The sequence below is a fragment of the Zea mays genome, chromosome 2 (assembly GCF_902167145.1).
Source record: "Zea mays cultivar B73 chromosome 2, Zm-B73-REFERENCE-NAM-5.0, whole genome shotgun sequence".
Classification (NCBI taxonomy): Eukaryota; Viridiplantae; Streptophyta; class Magnoliopsida; order Poales; family Poaceae; genus Zea; species Zea mays.
The window spans coordinates 181886031-181903184 of record NC_050097.1 but is presented as its reverse complement, the minus strand read 5'-3'; positions in this window follow the sequence as shown (position 1 = coordinate 181903184).

Here is a 17154-nt window from a genome sequence, read left to right as displayed (position 1 = left end):
CCATTTCACCCTCATGGTTGCACTGTTATCCCGGGTGGTCTCTCAACGAACAGGTCCTTATGGTGAGGTACTCAGGAAATAGCCTGAGCCCCCTAGAGTATCACAAGATCATCAACATCATCAGGATAACAGTATCGTATCATAAATAGTCACATCATGTTCATTGATTAAGTTAAGGCAATAGCAAAATGCTAACCCTAATAACCCAAAAGGTCATCAAGGATAAGGTAAAGTATAAAGCTAGTAAATCCTTAGGTTTCAATTAAGTAATGCGGGATAGTGAATTATAAGTGAATAGGACATAATGGGTCAGAGGACACTTGCCTTCACCAAACTGCTGTTCAGGGACTTTTTCTGCAACTTCCTCGGGAAACACAGACTGCCCGTTGTCTACGTAAAGTAATCATTCATTCTATGCACTTGGGAAATAACAGACAAAAGCAATATACCAAACATATGCAGCAGAGAGATCACAAGTTCACAATAGAAAAGGATTGGCAATCTAGTGTTCCCTAGGTCTAGGGTAGGTGATTATACAAAGTGATTCATTATCCACTAACTAGGTCTATGTCAGTGGTGGGGTTAAATCATTACATGGTGTTAAGTCCATAAACTTAGGTGCTCCAACTCTTATTAAAGTCTACTATCTTTACTTTATCTCAAATAGGGTTCCAATAACACTACTTTTACAGTAATGCTCAACTATTAATTGGAACATAAAAACAGCAGGGAAACATTGTTTAAATAGATAGATAAGAATATTATGAACATTTTGCAATTTGAAGCACCTAATTTGGAGTTCATATGACAAAGTTATGAATTTTACAAGATTAAGGATTAAAAAATACTCTTTAAATACTTAATCTGGATTAAATAAAGGTCCGAGGACCTAACTGCGAAGTTCCAGAGACGGCGGGTTAATTTGCAGAAAACCGGGGGTCTCTTTAAGAAGTTGCGCGGGCGAAGGGGTATCGGGCTCCTACGGCCGTTGGATCTCGGATCAACACCCGAGATTAGATCTGCGGGCGGGCGCGCGAGCGCGCGGCGGCAGGAGCGGCTGACAGGCGGGGCCGGGCGGGCGCGCGGGCGGCTGACAGGCGGGGCCCGATTGACAGGAAGGCGGGGTGCGGGGGGGGGGGGGGGGGGGGGGGAAACGGCCCTGGGCCTTCGGATCTCAGGCGGTCGGCTAGGGTTGGGCTCGGGCTATTTGAAACAGGGCCATCCGATCTAAGATGGACGGCGGAGATCTGGCGGCTGGCTTCTGTTTCCTTCTCCAGCAAGCAGAGGCGGCGGCGGCCGCACCCGCGGCGGGGGAGCTCGCCGGAGACAAGGGGCGCGGGGGCTCTGCGGGTCCTTAGGGCGACCGGGGTGGCCTGGGAGGTTGGGGAAGGCGCGGGGAAGTGGCTCGGCGGCGGCGCTAATCGACTCCGGCGAGGGATTAAGCGCAGCAGGGTGCAATAGAGGGGAAGAGAGAGGGCAGAGGAGGTTCCTTACCTCTAGGCGAACCCCGGGGACTCCTCGGTGGCGGCGAAGGCGCGGCGACGGCCCGGGTCGACGGTGGCGGACCACGGCGACTGCGTAGAGGACGGCGGGTGAGCGCGGGCAGAGGAAATTAGGGAGGGAGAGGGGAAATTGGGGCGTGTCCCGGGTTGCGGACGTCGAGGCGAAGCTCACCGTGGCAGAGGGCACGGCGGGGCTCCAACGTCGACGGAGAAACGGGCTCGGCACGGCGGCGGTTAATGGCGGCGGCGCTTTGGTGTGCGCGCAGCGTGGGGGAGGTGGAGGGGAGGTCCGCAGGTGCGCAAATGAGGGAGGGAGAGAGGGTGGGCTAGGCTCCGGGCTCAAGTGGCCGAGGGCGAGGTGGTTGCGAGCTTCACGCGCGACGTGGGCACGGAGACCACGGCACGCGCAGCTCGGGGCGGCGGTTACGCGGGGACGAGGGAGCTGACAGCCCGGGCCCGCGAGCAGAGAGAGCAGGGAAGCGGGCGCGGATGCGGGGAAGGCGGTCGCGCTGACGGGCGGGCCCGCCAGGGTAGAGAGAGGAGGGGGGAGAAGGCGCGCGCGCGGGTTGGGCCGGCTGGGCCGAAAGGCTGAGGGGGGCTGGGGTATGGGCTTCTTTCCTTTTTCTTTTATTCCAGCAATTGTTTTCCCTTTTCTTTTTATTTACTCTATTTGATTCAATTCTAAATATGCCAAAAATTCAAATTAGCACTTCCAAGTAATATGCACCAAACAAAAGTGAAACTTAGGGTTTAACATGATGCCACAATTCATACTTCCTTGGAGTTTAGTCTAATAGACTATAATTACACAAAGAAAATAGCCACTCTTCTTCTAAAGAAAAGAGAAAGAGGAGATTGGGAAGGGTGTGAAAAGAGGAGCAACACCTGAATTTGTGAATATGAGCAAAGAAATTTTATACCCCCAAATTCAGGGTGTTACACCTTATCTACGCCAACGCCGCTCGCGAGCAACCCCAACGTGCCTAATTTCGACGCTCTGCGGCCCCATTGCGGCACCGTGGCCAACCACACAATCGTCCCCGCACCCGCCTGAAGTCTAGCCGACTTGATTCGACGATGCTACACATATAAAATACCGAGGTGGGTTCTAGGGATGCCTTCTTACCTTGGGTTGCTCGACGTCCGCGTAGGTTCACGGCTCGGCGGAGCGGACGCACGCCGGTGAGGAATTCCTCGAGGCCCAGTAGCGCAGACGCCCACATACGCTCCCACACACCTTGTACTACCGCAGACCCTCCTCCAAGGTAGGTTTCCCGGGTGGGACCGGTGACTGAGACGAGGCACGCCCGCGGTGATCACCGAAGCTCTCTCTCCCTTCTCTCATGGTTTCTTGGACGGAGGTGGCTAGAAACCTCGACACGCCCTCGATGACGAGATCCCGGAAGTCTTTATAGTCCAAGCGGGGTTGACGCCAATAGATGCGGAGGTGGTTAGGCTAGTTAGCTAGGATCTACGCGGCAGTATCCATCAGTCAGCGCGCGCCCGAGAACCACGGGGAAGAAGACCGCGCCTGTTAGGTGGGTCCCACGGACAGAGAAGGAGCGGAGAGTAGACCAAGGATGACAAACCGGACCCACCAGTCAGCGGTAACAGGGGCGCGGCAAGCTGTGGGCGCGAGAGAGAGAGCAGGCCGCGCTGGTTAGAAGTAGAGTAGCTGGGCCGGGTTGGGGAAAATCGGCCCACGAGTGTTCTGTCTTTTTTTTCATTTTCTAAATCCCAATTTGGCCCCAAATTTCAAATCTGAGTTTTGGGTTTTCATTTCAAATTTAGTGCACAATCAAAATCCAGTATGGATGCTAATATTTCAAATGTATTTATTTATTACCCACTTATAAAGGAATGATTACAAAACATTTATTGATTAAGTGTTCTTATTCATCAAAAATGAGCACAATAAAAAAATAAACTACATAATAATAGAATTATTAGCTCTCTCTATTCATATAGAATTTGGGTATTACAAAAGATGCATAGATTATAGTTATCAAGATCAAGGAATGAATAGTTTCCTTGGTCATTATTGTATTAGCCGTGCTAAACGTATTTTGTGGTTAAGCCAAATCTTGATGTTTGGTAGATCTATAACGGTATTAGTTGTAACAACTGAATAATTGGCAATATCGTATTGGTAGATTTAAGAAAAGCTATCAGATTATTTAAAATCATAGGGATGAAATTCTATTTGAACTTGTAAGCATTAATATATTTTTGAAAGCTTGTCCATCGTTATAAAGTTTTTTCTTAAGATAAAGCTAAGCAAGTTATAATTTCAATTAGAGATAATAGATAGCATGGCTTCTTTTTCGAGCAAATTACTCAACGAACAAATTCAATTGAGTATATATATCATGAATTCTTTTTGAGGTATAGTCACATATTGTAAACCGCTGTCACAACCGGATTTAAAAGATAAAGTCAGGTGCGTCTCATATGTGCGCCAAGGAAGAATTTCACATATAATGATAGAATGTATAGAGATAAATATCATAAATGTACTTATTATATAGCATAAGTTTTACAAAATAAATGATAATAATAAAACGAACTAAATATTATTTCCCTGGCGCCACAAAGCTGACTGGGAGACGCCACCTAGATCAATTCGTAAGCTTCATTGTAGGGCGGCTCCTCTTCGACCACCTACTCTTCACCCGGGGGGGTTATATATCACAAGAGTGAGCTCACAAAATATCATAGCTCAACAAGTTGTGGGGAATAATGTGCATGAACTCACCAAAGGTGAGAGTTCATGTGAAGTGTAAAACTGATCAACAAAATAAAGGTTGAAGCTGAGCATTGCTTTTATAAGTTGGTCAAAATTTTATTAGCAGTTACTAAGTGTAAGTAAATACCAAACCATAGTAATAGTAATTCAAAGTAATAATAAATAATCCCAATACGATGCAAATGACAACTTGAATTTAATTCCATAAATTAATCATGTGAAGGTTCGAGCCGCTCATGACCGTGAGCACGGCTGCTATACCAGTTTTACACTCTGTAGAGGTTGCGCATCTTTACCCACAAGTCATGTTATCATCTGCCAAGGGATAGCTACTCCCATACACCTCTACCAAGGAAGCGAGGCAGTGTAACACTACGAGGCATTTACAAAGTTCCACTAGCTTCAAAAAACCCGCTACAGTTATAGGAAGCTCCAATGCAGGGACCCCTCGCCTGACCGTCATCGCAGCAAAATCAACCCAAGGGCATCCCTACACTGACCACTCCCCTACTGCTCTTGCCCCTTTCGGGTAAGGTAGTCCTCCAATAGTTTTCCTAATTAGTCAGCCAAGGACGTCCCATACCAACCTTGTGGTAGCACTATTTTCCCGGATGGTCGCTCCATGTTCCAATTAACATAATGATCTTATCATGAACAATAAATAACAAACTGATAATAAAAGTATGATCATGAATAATGTGTATCTCCATACCCAAAACCACATAAAGCAATAACAAGTACTACCCAAAAATTCAGTGGTAAACAAGGTATAAAGATAACCAAACTAGGGTAACCTTTTGGTGAAAGGGAAATAGGGTTAACCTCTTCCCACAATTAATTTTGGTGGTTGAATGTCCAACACAATTATATGAACTAACTAGTTTGCTCTAGAATACATGTTCTACAGGTGCATAAAGGTTCAACACAAACCAATAAATATTCAAGTTAGGGATCAAATTTGAAGGAGAAAAAGAAACTTGAGTGTACTAAGGAACGACACACCGGACTGTCCGGTATGCCACCAGACAGTGTCCGGTGCACTAGGACCGTACAACTTAAACCATCCACTCTCGGGTTTCCGCAGGCGCGCTCCGCTATAATTCACCGGACCGTCCGGTGTGCCACTGGACTGTCCGGTGAGTCAGCGGGCAACGGCTACCTGCGCGCAACGGTCAACTGCAAAAGTACCTGACGCGTGAACAGTGTAGCGGCAGAGTCAGAGGCGCACAGGACAGTGTCCGGTGTGGCACCGGACTGTTCGGTGCCACAAGAAGACAACGACGCCAACAGTCGACTGCTCCCGTAACCTAACGGTTGGGCGACATGGCGGCGCACCGGACAGCCTACAGTGCATGTCCGGTGGCACACCGGACTGTCCGGTGCGTCCATCGCTAGCAGCCTTCCCCAACGGCTTCTTGGTGGTTGAGGGCTATAAATACCCCCAACCACCACAACTCCATGCATCCAAGTTTTCTGAAGTTCTCATTCAATACAAGAGCTAGTGCATTCACTCCTAGACACAATTCAAAAGATCAAAGCCTCTCCAAGTCCCAAATTCATTCCAACCACCTAGTGACTTGAGAGAGTGTGTGTTCGTGTTCATTTGCGCTCTTGTTGCTTGGATCACTTTCTTCCTTTCTCATTCTTGTTTCAAAGTGACTTGTAATCAAAGCAAGAGACACCTAAGTGTGTGGTGGTCCTTGTGGGGTCTAAGTGACCTGTTTGATTAAGGAGAAAGCTCACTCGGTCTAAGTGACCGTTTGAGAGAGGGAAATGGTTGAAAGAGACCCGGTCTTTGTGACCACTTCAACGGGGACTAGGTTCGATCTTAGGAACCGAACCTCGGTAAAACAAATCACCGTGTTCATTCGCTTTATTTCCATTTGATTTGTTTCCCCCCTCTCTCACGAACTCGATTTAAATTCTAACGCTAACCCCGGCTTGTAGTTTGTGTTTAAAGTTATAGATTTCAGATTATGCCTATTCACCCTCCCTCTAGGCGACTTTCAATTGGGTCCCATCAAAATTAACCTATGCAGATCATTATGATAAGAACATTATTGAGTAAAAAGAAGTGATCAAGGACACAACTTGCCTTCAACGAGCTCCTGCTCAGCAGTCTCCACCTGTTGAACCCCTGGATCCTCTGTGGCTGGCTCGTCTACTCGCAATAATACAAACATACATGGTAAAGCAAAATTAACATCACAACAAACAACATAACAAAATGTATGATAATATTCTACACTGGGTAACGAGATCGTAGGAACAAGAATTACTAAATTTGAGGTTACGGGTCTCTAGTTATGAATTTTTGAAGTTATTTCGCACTTAGAATAGATTAATTCAAGTGAACAATTTTATTCCAAGTTACATGGATAAACAGTGTTACTAGTTGATAGACAATATTAATACAAAATTATTGCAACTATAATGAATCAATTTGGAGCTAAAATGAATTAAATATGAATTTTACAAGTTTCTGGAATTATTTGTGTACAAGAAATCGATTTCTATATTTAAATATCAAATTTCTCTGTTCCCTGGTTGCGCGCATCAATATTGGCAAGGCTAGGGGCTATCTCAGAAAATTCCCCAGACACAATCTACACCCTCCTTGGACGGCGGGTTGATTTCCTAATCACCAGGGGGATCTTTAGCAAATAACACGAACGAAGGGGTATCGATGAACCCACGTCGTCCGATCTGAGCCCAACGGACCAGATTAGGCCCGCGCACGCGTATAGCTCTCCAAATTGTCCCAGCCGTTAGATCTAATATCGACGTACAGAAAACGACCACGCCCCGCTCAGGTCTAAACCCTCGATCGTCAAATCAACGATCCCGATCAAACCCAGTTGTTGGGGGCCTTCGTCCTTCGAAGGTCCTCAAAAATGTGATTTAACAATATCTTCCAAGTGTGACATATGAACAGGTACCTTCGGACTTGGGCTAAAAGCATGTACGATGTAAAAAGCATGATCGTGACGAAGGTTGGAATTGCTCCGAAGCTACGCGCAGGGGAGCTTCGACTAAATGGCGGAAAAAGGAACCGACTTAAAGGGAAAAAGGCTATCTAGTCCTCATAGAATTGTATATAAGTCAATAATAAATGTAAAGAGCACGTATGTAATTTCTCACAGGCTGCGTCCTGTGCCTATAAATAGATGAACAGTACCCCCGTACTGTTCACGCTGACTTGTTCCTGCTTTTGCGTCACACTTGTACTTTTTGCCTTCTATCAAGCCGAAGGTAGACTTGTAATTCAACATTGTTTCTGTCTTTCCAGGATAATACAATGAATTAATAATGTTATGTGATTATTTACCTGGCCTATTATGTTTCATATACTTATTCTTTTATTAACACATATCACGTTGATGAAGATATGTCTTTCATAACCTTCGTCCGAAGATCATTATATCCTAAGGGAAATAATGCTTCAAAGGACGAAGGACATTAACATTTAACATTTTGTGTTGCCTTGTTCTTAACTCATAGCATTTGAGAACAAGTCCCCAACATTTGGCGCCCACCTTCGGTGAACTCTTTCGACCACCTTCGACAAGCACTGACCTTCGTCATGCCGCTGAAGAAAGCTTCAGCGCCAGGGGCTGTTGCATTGCAGCCGCTGGACCCAAACCAGGAGACTCTCTCTCTCCGAGAGGCCCGAAGCCAAAAGAGGAAAGCCACCAGTCCAACACTCCAGGAGGAGGAGTTGGACCAAGAGATCAGCGATATGGAGATCATCCATCAGCAAGTACAAAGAAAGAAGGAGAAGATGGCGCGGCTTGCTGATCTTCAAAGGAAGATCGATGAAGCTACTGAAGAACTGCGTCATCTTACTCAAGATGAACAAAACCGAAGGCCCCAGCACAGGGAGCTTCATCAGGAAGGCCTATTCAATGAAGATGGGTGGTATGATGATTTTAATCATGATGCCTTTACTTTTGATGATGTTTCTCCCTTGGCAGCAGAACTGCAGGCTACCCCATGGCCCCGTCATACAAGCCACCTCAGCTTCCCATGTATGATGGGCATTCAGATTCAAAGCAGTTTCTAATGAGCTACGAAGCAACTATATCTTCGTATGGAGGCAATACTGCAGTTATGGCGAAGTCCTTCGTCATGGCAGTCCGGAATGTAGCCCAAACATGGTATTCTTCTCTTCGGCCAGGGACTATCACGTCGTGGCAGAAGCTTAAGGACATGTTGGTTACTAGTTTTTAGGGCTTTCAAATGAAGCCGATCACAACTCAGGCTCTGTTCCAATGCACGCAAGACCACGAAGAATACCTTCGGGCATATGTACGAAGGTTCTTGCGATTGAGGGCACAAGCGCCTACGGTGCCCAATGATATTATCATTGAAGCCATGATCAAAGGTCTTCGCCCAGGACCTACTGCCCAATATTTCGCCAGGAAGCCCCCACAAACTCTAGAGAAGCTGCTTTAGAAGATGGATGAGTACATCCGGGCTGACAACGACTTCCGCCAAAGAAGGGAGGAAGCTTATAGATTCTCAGAAATGACCAGGGGCTTCGGAGGAAGAATCCACCTGAGGCACGTCAGGTCAATCCATAATTCCACTTAGAGTGACGACAAAGGAAGTCAGCCTCAGAGGTCACAATACACCTCACAATCTTCGGGGCAGCAACAAAGCTCTTTCCGGCCGCCAGCTCCAAGAGGCAGAGGCGCCAGGAGCTTTGGAGGAAGATATTGGGAGCAGCCCAGGAAGATCTACTGCTTATTTTGTGGTGAAGACAAGGGCCATACTATAAGAATGTGCCAAATCACCATCCAAAAGCAGAAGGAGATCGCAGAAGCCGAAGCTCGGCAGAGTCAACCGAAGCAGGTCTTGCACACTGCTTCATGCCATTCACCCTACATACCAGAATATGTGGGTAATCATTCTGCAGCTTCGGCTAGCCAGCCACAGGCTTCTTGGCCACAGCTTCCACCTCCGCCACCACTACAACCTACCTATTCACGAGGTCAGCAGCCAGAAGGGCGCCAACACACCCAACAGCAGAAGGATTTCAGGGAGGAATCCGAAGCTCGCACAGTCAACAGTACTGTGCCGGAGTCAAAGCACATCTATTGAGAGATATCTACCTTCTGAAACACTTTTTTATTCTATGCCAGTTTGGTTTTTAATAAGGGACAAGTAATGCAAATCTAGTTTTAATTCCTTGTAATACTTTCGCTTCTGTTAAAATGAAATATATCTTCTTCACAGATTTACGAAGCTCGAAAATTGCCGAAGTTCAAAAAGTCGTTCCTAAGGGAGCGCAACATAAGTTTTGCCGAAGCTACAAAAAGTCGTTCCCAAGGGAGCACAATGTAAGTTTTCTGCTCAAAAGTCGTTCCTAAGGGAATGCAGAGCCAAGTACCGTCGAAATATAAGGCGAAGCGTGAAAAGTCAACGCGAAAAATACCACCAAAATAGAAGGCGAAGAAGTTCAAAAGACGTTCCTAAGGGGATGCAGAACTTACACCGAAAAATAAGCGGTGAAGCCAAAAAATAAACGGCAAAGAGACTTCGATCGTTCCTAAGGGAACACAGAGATGGTGTGTTCCAGTGTGGATGTGTGGGTGCGTATCTTCGGCATTAGCATCATTCACATCATATCATCACATTATCCTGCATAGCATCACATCATACATCATATTGCACTGATGACACGAATTTAATACGAAGTCGAACTTCGGAGACTGCTTTATAAAAAATGAAAATGTGCTAAGGCACAAAGTTAGTTGAGAAATACGGCTTCGTCAGCTCTATTGCAGAAGAAGGGACCCTTTGTTTACTAAGCCGGGAAGTTTTTACGAAGCATGGATATTTTCACGAAACATGGATATTTTCACGAAGCACGGATTTTCTTCATTGTGAAGCATGAAAAGAAGGGAAGGTGTTTTTTCGCCGATGGCTCAAAAATGGTATGTATATAAAGTTTCATGCATCGCAAAGAACTGAATTACAAATAATTTACACATTAAATTCAAAAATATGCACATCGAATATTACAGTCTTCATACAGCGAATCTACATTGATAGTCTAAAAATGTTTTTACAATATCAGTCCTCTTTCAGGACCTTTTCCGCAATTTCATTCAACAACTTGTTAACAACTTCGTCAACAATAGATTCGGCTATGTTGATGATTTCTATTGCTCTCTTCGTTTCTGGGTCGGCCAGGGGGTCGAATGGCTCCGGTGGAGGAGATAGTTCAGCTGTGGTAGAAAAAATCAATCAGTTCGAAGTCATGAAAACAAACGACGAAGCTAAAGGCCGTTAAACGATACATATCCGTCTCTCGCGTTCTGCAGCTTCTTCAGCTTTTTTCGCTGCTTCTCGAGCGTCGTGAATATCTTTTTCACTTTTCTTCATTATTTCGTGAGCCATTTCTTGGCCGCCATTTTCCCAGATGACAGTGTAAAATTTTCCGCCCATTAAGCTTGCTTCGGCCGAGGGATCCTTTGTGTCATCCATGGAGAGGGCAGCTTCGGCCTGGGCCAAGGTTTTAACATGATTGCAACATGCCTTCTCCAAGATGGCTGAAACTCCTCTCGCACTAGAAAACACCCAGACATCCCCGCGATCACTTAAAATTTCCTCAAAAGCTTCGACTTCTCCGCTTATCCACTCAATAACACCCTCAGGGTCGCCTCGTATGAAATTATCTTCGTTTGAATAGGCACCCACGTTGGCGAAGCTAGCCTTTATCTTCTTCACGCAACCCAAAGATTTTTCAAAACATTTTTCCTTGGATGCGCGAAGCTCTTCAACTGTTTTTTCTAAATAGTTTTTCCAATATTCGCTGGCCTCTCGGTTAGCTTCTGCGAGAGCGCATTTTTCTTTTGCCTCTGCCAATTGTTTTCGAAGGTCCTCGATCTCATTCTTTTGGATCTCAGCTTGAGCCTTGAAGCTGGCTTCATCTTCTTTCACTTTGTTCACCAACGAAATCAAAATTTTGTCTTTATCCAGACCATTGTTCCTTAGTTCGATTACCTCTGAACGAAGGTTGTTCAGAGCTATTGTATATCCTTCATCTTCAATATTTTTTTGTGACCTAAGGGCATTGCTAAGAATTAAGCCCTGCAAGAGGGAGATGGAAATAAGTATAAACAAATAAAATGTTTTGTTTTCAAAATACTAAATCAGCATTTATACCTTTATGTTGTTATACGCTAAGCTGTCAGCAAGCTCATCCTTCGATAAGACTGAAAGACCATCTTCCAGCGTCAGAAATCCGATGCTTCTCCCTATCTCCCGGCATACGGATATCTCTTTACTATCCGGGAGACAGTACAAAAAATCTTCCTCCCCGCTGCCATTAAACACTAATGCCCCCTTCGGGTATTTTAATTTTTGGGCATAGTGTAGTGCTTCCAGTTTTTCTTCTTGAGAAAGTCTCTTCCCCGAAGCATGGCGAATGATGTAATCTGTGCTTTCTTTTGAAGCTTCGGAGGCAGGAGCTTTAGCCCTTTCAGGCGCAACTTGTTCTCTCGCCTTTTCTTCAATCACGACAGGCTCTGTCTCAGAAGACTCTAAAGGCTCAGCTTCGGTATCAGCTTGAATTACTGCAGCTTCAATTTCGGCCTGCTTTGTTTCAGCTTCGGTTTGCACTTTCGATGCTTTGGCAATTTTCCTAGAAGGAGTAGAGTTCAAAGTCTTTACTGTTTCTAACACATCTAGTACATTTGCCATCCTTCTCCTCTTGGGAGTTGCGGCAGAACCTTTTTGTGCCTTCGGTGTTGTTACTTCTGATGAAGGGCTTAAAATTTCTAACACTTTTGTTTCTCCAATATTTGACTCTTCAGCCTTATCCTTATCAATCTTCGTCTCAGCTAGCTCAGCTGAGGGTAGCTTCGGCATTGTAGTTGGCTCTTCAGTCCTTTGCGCAGAGGAGCAGTTTCTCTTGATTCAGCAGCTGAAGAGGCCTCCCCGCCAAACTCAGGCACCACAGCCGATTCAATATAACATGGCTGGTGGGTAAGTACCTTCATCTTTTTGCTCACAGCCTTCGGCACAGGTTCAGCCGAGGCGGCCAGAGCAGTAGCTTTCCTCTTCTTCCCTTGCCCCCGTAGCGGGTAGCGGTAGTCGGGGTGGACGAAGCCAATAGCGTCAAAAACCTTGTTCAATCTCTTCTTTTCTCGACTTCCGAAGGCTGTGGATAATGCATTATATTCTGCCTTGGAATATGATCCAAACAGTTCATCACTTGTAACTTCGATGCATTTTAGCCAGTCATCGTTTGGTTCATCGAATTTATCCCCATGTCTGAATGTATAGTTCAGCCGGACCAATTCACCTTCGCTAGACTTGGTGACGGTCTCCTTCGACATCTCCCACCTCTCTACAAGCGGCCATACTTTGAATGCTATGTGCTCTTGAATTAAATCTCTCGTACCAATAAAAAAGCAGATAGTACCAAATGCCTTCTGGCATGCTTCGGTGGCTTCATCAATTTCAACCTACGGCTTTCGAAGGCCGAAGCGGGACCATATGGGGCGCATAATAACCTCCTTGATGTCCTCCCTCGCTATCAAGTCGTTCTTCACAGAAAACCGTTCTTCCATCCAATTTCCCGGCCATCTTTTCCGAAATGTCGACATGAGGTGGCTTGCGTTGAGACGGGCAATAAATCCGTAACAACCGAAGTTGTTGTGATATTGTTCTTTCCCCGTGGCCTTCGTCTCATACAAAAGTTCGTGCATGCTGCAGAAGCATTTTGCGCTTGGCTCTGTCCCTTGGCTTCTTACTGCCCAGACGAAGACTCCCATCCTCAATATGGCTTCGGGTGTCAATTGATGAAGGAAAATTTGGAAGGTTTTCAGCACTTCAACCACAAACCTGCTCAGTGGGAACCGAAGCCCAGCTTTGAAGAAGCTTCGGAAAATCACAACTTCGTCCTCCTCAGGCGCAGGAACGTTGTTGTCTCCGCCAGCCCTCACAATAGACATATCCCGAAAGTACCTTCCCCTCATATTTTTTAGGTGACTTTGCTTGATGGTCGATTTTCCAAAAATTGCATGACTTGGTCTCCAGGGTCGATCCTCGAAATCTTCGCCTTTACTTTCTACATCATAATTATCACTGTCATCAGTATCTTCAGATATGCCCTCCAGTATCTCCTTAGTAATTTTCTCTGTATTTGATTTTGCCATTCACTCGATAAACCCAGCTATGTAAGGATTTGCAGCCTTCTTCTCCTCGAAAAGCTTCTCCTCTTTAGTTAGCTTCGTCTCAGCAGCAACCTTCTTGTCTTGAGACATTTTTTCCTTCAGAGGTGGCGAAAATGTGTCTTTCTAACCGAAGCTCAGGAAGCTTGAGAACTAGCAAGCGTTAGTGAGCAAGAGCTATAAAATTGAGAAAATAAAGCAAATGGCACAAGCAGCGTACCAAATGAGGTTGGTGCGAGTTCTTATTTATACGCTCGACACGCTCCAAATTGGGGGCCCCGTCCGTCATTGACTGTTGCTATTCTAGCAAAGGGAAGGTGTTTTTTCAGACCTTCGGCTTAAGGCCTTCGTCCATGTCATGGTCTGAATTCGTTATCTTAAACAAATTAATAATGCGAGGAGCTACTGTTGGGGGCCTTCGTCCTTCGAAGGTCCTCAAAAACGTGATTTAACAATATCTTCCAAGTGTGACATATGAACAGGTACCTTCGGACTCGGGCTAAAAGCATGTACGATGTAAAAAGCATGACCGTGACGAAGGTTGGAATTGCTCCGAAGCTACGCAGGGGAGCTTCGGCTAAATGACGGAAAAAGGAACCGACTTAAAGGGGAAAATGCTATCTAGTCCTCATAGATTTGTATATAAGTCAATAATAAATGTAAAGGGCATATATGTAATTTCTCATAGGCTGCGTCATGTGCCTATAAATAGATGAACAGTACCCCCGTACTGTTCACGCTGACTTGTTCCTGCTTTTGTGTCACGCTTGTTTTTTTGCTTTCTATCAAGCCGAAGGTACACTTGTAATTCAATATTGTTTCTGTCTTTCCAGGATAATACAATGAATTAATAATGTTATGTGATTATTTACTTGGCCTATTATGTTTCATATACTTATTCTTTTATTAACACATATCACGTTGATGAAGATATGTCTTTCATAACCTTCGTCCGAAGATCATTATATCCTAAGGGAAATAATGCTTCAAAGGACGAAGGACATTAACATTTAACATTTTGTGTTGCCTTGTTCTTAACTCATAGCATTTGAGAACAAGTCCCCAACACCAGTGAATCGGTATTCCTTGATCTAATCCTGACCGTCCAAAACCCATCCGACGACGCAAACCTTTCTTCCTCCCCTCGACAGCATGCGACCGCGCCGCCCCCAACTCTCACCGGCGACCTGCCGCGGCGAGGTGATTTCGCGAGCCGACCCTCCACTTCGATCCTCGATTCCCGAAAATAATTGCGGAGGAGACGAGGAACACACTAGACGAGGACGTACCGGTTAATTGGGTGCCCAAATCAGCCGGCCACGACCGACTGCAGATTCCGCCGAGTGGAGTACTCCAGCGACGAATTGGCTAGACCATGGTGACCGTCATGCCTAGAGGCTTGTCCACCGATGTCCCGCGAACACCAATTGCACCTCCTCTGGAATCAGGACGGTGGCGTTCCGAGAAATTAACGCGGCGACGCTACTCGATTTCTCGCCCCCGAGCTCCCACGAGTGCTGGTGGTTTGGGTTTTTCTTTTCTGGTTCCGAGGTATGGTCAAGGGGAAGTACGGGTACTGGGGAACATGCTCTTATAGTGCAAGGCGAGGAAGGAGTCCGCGCGGTTGGCTCGCCAGCGAGATCTTCGCGCGTCGCGTTGGTGAGGTTGTTACGAGCAGCGCAAGGGAGAGAGTCTGACCCGGGGCCCCCACCAGTCAGCCACATGTGGAAGCAAGTGGACGCGTTGGGTGAGACTGACGGTGGGCCCCGCATGTCGGTGCACAAACCCAGCCAGAACAAGCGTGTGGGCCGTGAGCGCGCGCAATAAAAATGGGAAAGTGGGCCGAGAGAACGTTTTGGGCCCAGGTGCACGTTTTATCCTTTTCTTTTTATTCTTCTTTTAATTTTCTATTTTCTTTTAAATTTCAAATTTCAATTCAAATTTTAATTTCAAACTTTGGGACAAGTTTATCCTCAAATTAAAAGTACAATTTGGATGTACTCAAAAAGGTGATGAATTTATTTATTTATAAATTTATTTTATGTTGTATAATATTTCCCTCTTTATATTATTTCCAATTCCCTAAATTGTGCCTTTGGAATAAATCTAAATTCTCAAATCATCATTATATTTTTATTAGGGTCACCATTATTATTATTCAATGCATAAACATAACTCCAATATGATGCATGGCCTTTCTTTTTTTTTGTGTTTTAGTAAAGAATTATTCTATTTTAATTATGGTCATATGTCTCAAGAAGTAGATGGCAAATCACATAAGGAGATCAACTCTTTTATAAGTTTTGTAATTTAGGTATTACAACCCCAAAAGTCTATTTTGGAGTCTAGGTAGTTTGTTTAAAAAGGTCCATTTGAATTATTATTTCTTATGTGAATTGTACATTTGAAATTAATTTCTTAAATAAATAAATGCTAAATAAAAATATTTATTTTGCATGGCATGATGAATATTTTTTATTGTTGCATTTTGAGTACAAACATGAATTTTGAAGTCTGTTTGAATCAAATTTGAAATAGAAAACAGAAAAGGAAAATGGAAAAAGAGAAACCCTATACTCAGACCACCTTTCTCCCCAGCCCATCTATACTCGCCATCGCCGCGGCCCACTAACTGACCCATTCGCCGTGAATAGTCGAGCCCATGCTTCTCAGGGGGTTACGCACACGTGCGGGTCTATCTTTGTCTCTATTCGGTGTGGCTCAGATGTTAGCTCTCTCTTTCCCATCGGAGTAGAACTCTATTTTCGAGTCAGCCCTGGTGCTTGCATTCCCGCATGGCATGTGCGCCCGCACCTTCCCCTAGCCATATAAATGCACACCCCGCAATCACCTTAGGTCCTCAAAACATAGGACATCGCCGTTGTAGACTCGAAACACCACCACCGTCGTTGTGTGAATAATTTTGTATAAATAGTTCATTATGTATTCCTTGATATTTGCTATGAAGTTACTAATAAGATGGTGGGATTGACTTAGGTAGTGTTTGGTTCCTAAGTTTAGTAGGATGGAGTCGCTACATTCCTGCACCGAGGACATTTGATTCGAATCGAAGTAGAACGAAGCCACTCCAATCTAGGAATATTCCCCCAAGACGTTGCATCTATGGGCTCCCCAAAAATGTTAGGACGTGAGAACTTGTGAGTTCAACACTCCTCTCCCCATTGCTATCGGCTACTCCTATCCTCTTCTTCCTCCTCTCGCTCGCACTCATCATGTTGTTTCTCCTCGTGGCCTACATCTTCATTACGCTCCTCTACCACACTGTCGTCCCGTCGCCACATACCACGCTTCTCATCGATGCACTCCTCATTACCACCGTACTCTCAGCAATCCCCTTCGTTAGCGCACACGCGGTTCGCACGTGTTCTGGCTCGGCACTACCAGCCCCAAACCAGGCTCATGATGCTATCGTCGCCTACACGGGCGTGCCTCCTCATCCACATTACTGTCCTCGTCTACTTTGTTGCCACGATCCTGCGATCAAGTGGCCAAGCACCCAACCACGTTGTGAACCAATCTCCTGCCTCGTCAACGCTAGATTTAGCTATGCCAACCTCATCCAAGTTGAAAGGGAAATATGACCTTGGGCCATTTCTATCTAGTTTTGGTGATTAAATGCTCAACACATTGTGTTTGGACTAACATCATCTTGTATGAGCAATGAGCACAGGTAGTTAAAGCAAATTGAGAAAAGGGCACT